A 4,368-nucleotide genomic window follows, 5' to 3' on the forward strand; every position below is an offset into this window, starting at 1 on the left:
TCATGTTCTCGGCCAAAATTCATCAATGTGGTAACCTTTTATTTTGAGTTTTAGTGTTTGAATTTAAGTATTTCATAGTTGAGTAAGTTTTATGCTTATTTTGCTTTTGGTGTTAATTTAAGTTTTTAGATGCGTTTGATGTCGTTTCCATGGTATTGTGCATGTTTCAGAAGTAGTTGAAGAGTCGGAAGTGCCAAGGCAACAATGGAAGAGTGAAAGAAAAAGAAATAAAATATAGAAGGAAATTCCTGGAGCCAAACACGGCCCGTGTCTCCTGACACGACCCGTGCTGCAAGAAGACCTTCTTCCCATACAAAAACCAGGGGGCTGACACGGCCGGCCGTGTTGCTTGGCACGGCCCGTGTCAGCAAGTCTGAAGGAAAATCAAAAATAAAATAATTGAAGAGCCAACACGGCCGGCCGTGTTGCTTGGCACGGCCCGTGTTGGCTGCGCGCTGAATTTTTCTGATTTTCTATTTTCACTCATGAAGTGATCCCGAAGGGCAATTTTGACTTTTTGACTTGGCTGTAATGTGTACTACACTATTTAGACCTAATGGAAAGACAAAGAGGGGGAAGAAAACAAAGAGAACGAGAGAATCAAGATTTTTGGAGAACGGAGATCATCAAGCGCGGAAGCAATTGAAGATCAAAGCTATCTAATCTCTTGTAATGTCTAATCTTATATTTGTACCTTCTTTGAATACTATAATGAGCTAAACCCCCCAATGCTAGGGGGGTGTCCCTGAATTGCTTTTGTAATGAACCTCTTTCCTACAATGTTATGAATGTCTATGTTTTTATGAAATCAATTTGTTATATCACGGATGTAATGCTTGCCGTATTGGAAAATTAGGTATTGATTTGGAGGTAAAGGAGGTCTGACAAATCCCTTTATCACTATGTGTATAACAGCATCGCTAATTTCTCTTAGGAATGAGGATCTAATAGTGATGAATGGAAATTCTTGATATTCATACATGGGACTAATATTCTTTTGAATGGCTAAGGAATTGGGATTTAAAATTGAATGTTAATGGTTTCTGGCTAAGGAATTAGGGGAAACTACTCTTGAGAACCATATTGAATCATTCGAACATAGATATCATAAAATAAGGATTAAGTTTATTTCAGAGCAATTCATACACCCTTGATCTAGCATGTTTAACTTTTCTGCATTCAAAAATCTCTATTTTGCCTTTATATTTTACAAAGAAAATTCACTCTTCACTTACCAACCCAAGGTTATTTTGTTTAATTGAATCATTATCAACACTGATAGTTCCTACGCAGTCCTCGAGATCGATACTCAGGATAATTCCTTTCATTACTACATCGGTAAAATAGTACACTTGCTATTTTCCTGATCAGTTGCACAAACATTTTAGTTGGTCTTAATTCTCCCATTTCAAGTCTCTTGCATATGGATAAAGGCATAACACTAATACCGGCTCCTAAATCGCATAAGGCTTTGTCAATGACAAATTTTCCTATGTGACAGGGTATAGAGAAACTACCTGGGTCTTTAAGTTTAGGAGGTATATTTTGGATTATAGCGCTACATTCAGCGGTGAGTGTAACGGTTTCGCTATCTTCAAGTTTCCTTTTATTAGAAAGAATTTCTTTTAAAAACTTGGCATATGAGGGCATCTGCGTAATAGCTTCTGTAAACGGAATTGTGACGTTTAATTGTTTTAGTAGGTCGACAATTTTTTTGAATTGGCCCGCATCTTTGGTTTTAATAAGCCTTTGAGGGTAAGGGATAGGTGGTTTATAAGGTGGTGGAGGTACATAAGGTTCCTTCTTTTCTACGGTTTCCTTATTACTCTCTTCCTTTTCCTTAGGTTCACTTTCCTTCTCAGTTGACTTTTTAAAGTTTTGGTTTTCTATCCTTGGGTCAGACGGTCCTTCCACTTCCGTTCCACTTCTCAGTATAATTGCATGAGCGTGGCTTCTTGGGTTAGGTTGGGGTTGGCCAGGAAATGTACCAGTTGGGGCAGCAGTAGGCGCTTGTTGTTGAGCTACTTGTGAAATTTGCGTTTCCAGCGTTTTGTTATGAGTAGCCAGGGCATCTACTTTACTTGCTAGTTGTTTAATTTGTTCTCCAGTGTGTACATTCTGGTTTAAGAAATCTTTATTGGTTTGCTGTTGAGAAGCTATAAAGTTTTCCATCATGATTTCCAAGTTGGATTTCCTAGGGGCGTTATTGTTAGGTGTAGATGGAATCGGCTTCTGATATCCCGGAGGTATAGCTGGGGCTTGATTTGGAGATTGTCCAGGTGCGTATAAAGCATTATTACTCTTATATGAAAAATTGGGATGATTCTTCCAATTTGAGTTATAGGTGTGCGAGTAGGGGCTTCCTTGAGCATAGTTTACTTGCTCCGCTTGGATTCCTGTTAGGAGTTGACAATCTGCAGGAGTGTGACCTTGGATTCCACAGACTTCGCAATTCTGAGTTATGGCAACTACGGTGGCTGGAGGTGATACATTTAAACTTTCAATTTTTTGGACCAGAGCATCCACTTTTGCATTAACATGATCAAGGTTACTTATCTCGTACATGCCAGTTTTCGTTTGAGGTTTTTCCACCATTGTTCGTTCGGTGCCCCACTGATAGTGGTTTTGAGCCATGCTTTCGATAAGTTGGTAAGCGTCAGCATAAGGTTTGTTCATTAGTGCACCACCTGCGGCGGCGTCTATTGTTAACCTCGTGTTGTACAGGAGACCATTATAGAAGGTATGAATTACTAACCAGTCCTCTAAACCATGGTGTGGACAAAGTCTCATCATGTCTTTGTATCTTTCCCATGCTTCGAAAAGAGACTCGTTATCTTTCTGTTTAAATCCATTTATCTGGGCTCTTAACATAGCTGTTTTGCTTGGAGGAAAATATCGAGCAAGAAAAACTTTCTTCAACTCGTTCCATGTGATGACTGAGTTGGAAGGAAGAGATTGAAGCCATCTTCTAGCGCTATCTCTTAATGAGAAAGGAAAAAGACGAAGTCGAATTGCCTCTGGAGTGACACCATTAGCTTTAACAGTATCAGCATATTGGATAAATACGGATAAATGAAGGTTAGGATCCTCGGTAGGATTTCCAGAGAATTGGTTCTGTTGCACTGCCTGCAACAGTGAAGGTTTGAGTTCAAAGTTGTTTGCTTCGATTGCGGGTGGAGCAATACTTGAATGCGGTTCATCTTGCGATGGAGCGGCGTAATCTCTAAGAGCACGAGCTGGTTCTGCCATCTTGGGTATCGAAGGGAAAATATTTTTGAAATCGGGAAGTTCAACAGGAGGGAGATTGTTTGCAGCACGATATTCCCGAATTCGTCGTAAGACTCGGAGATATAGTTCGATATCGTTGATTCGTAAGTAGAATGGCTCGCCTTGTGAGCGAGTGCGTGGTATACAAATCAACGAAAGAAAGAAAAGAGAAAGAAAAGCCTTAGTCTCTACAGCGTAACAGAAGAGTTACGATATCGACTAAATAAAAGTCCCCGGCAACGGCGCCAAAAACTTGATCGCGACTTTATGAGTCGAATTTGGGGTACAAGCTGCAAGTGCACAGTTCTATCGCGTAGTTTTAAAAGATATCGATCCCACAGGGACTTATGAATCGATATACCGTTATCTAAGGTTACTTCGTAAAGCTAAGGCAGGTAATACTTTGATTGTTTGGGGGAAAAGCTAAAACTAAAATAAGATCTAAAATAAATATCTAATAAGCGGATATCGGTATGCAGTTCGTCGTAATTAGGGAATCAATTCTTTGTTGGTTTCTTGGTTTTAAAATAAATCTTTTCAGTTGACGCTATTGATTAAAAGTTTTATCTCAAACTCTCGCTCTGTTGAATAAACTATGATTTTATATTAACGTAGCTGTCACTTATAGTTAAGTCAAAAACCACTTTTTGAAAACAATAGAATCCGTAGAAACTCTTTTTAAGAAAACACTAATCGTTTAAACACCCTTATCTCAAACTCTCGCTCTGTTGACTTAGGTTATATAATTAAATTCAAATGCTTAACTCTCGTCCTCACATTCAATCTTTAAAAATACTTTTTGAAAAAGATTAGAATTTAATTAACTCTAAAAATTGCTCTCGCCCTGATCTAGAATTAATGTCCAATTTACACTGTCCAGTCAAAACCTCAAACTCTCGCTCTATTGATTTTAACTTCTTTATGTCTTTTACTTTCGTACAAAAACTTTGTTATTAAACCTGTAAATTGAGACCGTAAAAAGAGTGATTTTAATTTTAAACTTAATTAAACCAACTTAGTTTTGATTCCTTCATTCCGCTTACTTTACATACCGATACCTAAATAATTTAGCCAGACATACTAAACAGACTTAAATAAATA

At 38.2% G+C, this 4,368-nt stretch overlaps 1 non-coding gene across 1 annotated transcript; it reads left to right on the forward strand.

Moving 5' to 3' along the window:
- Positions 1-2,764: 2,764 nt before the first annotated feature.
- Positions 2,765-2,871, forward strand: LOC127133327 (small nucleolar RNA R71). The gene has a single exon (XR_007807311.1). It is a non-coding gene; the product is annotated as a small nucleolar RNA R71 (small nucleolar RNA).
- Positions 2,872-4,368: the final 1,497 nt, after the last annotated feature.

Source organism: Lathyrus oleraceus, chromosome 3, assembly GCF_024323335.1.
Source record: "Lathyrus oleraceus cultivar Zhongwan6 chromosome 3, CAAS_Psat_ZW6_1.0, whole genome shotgun sequence".
Classification (NCBI taxonomy): Eukaryota; Viridiplantae; Streptophyta; class Magnoliopsida; order Fabales; family Fabaceae; genus Lathyrus; species Lathyrus oleraceus.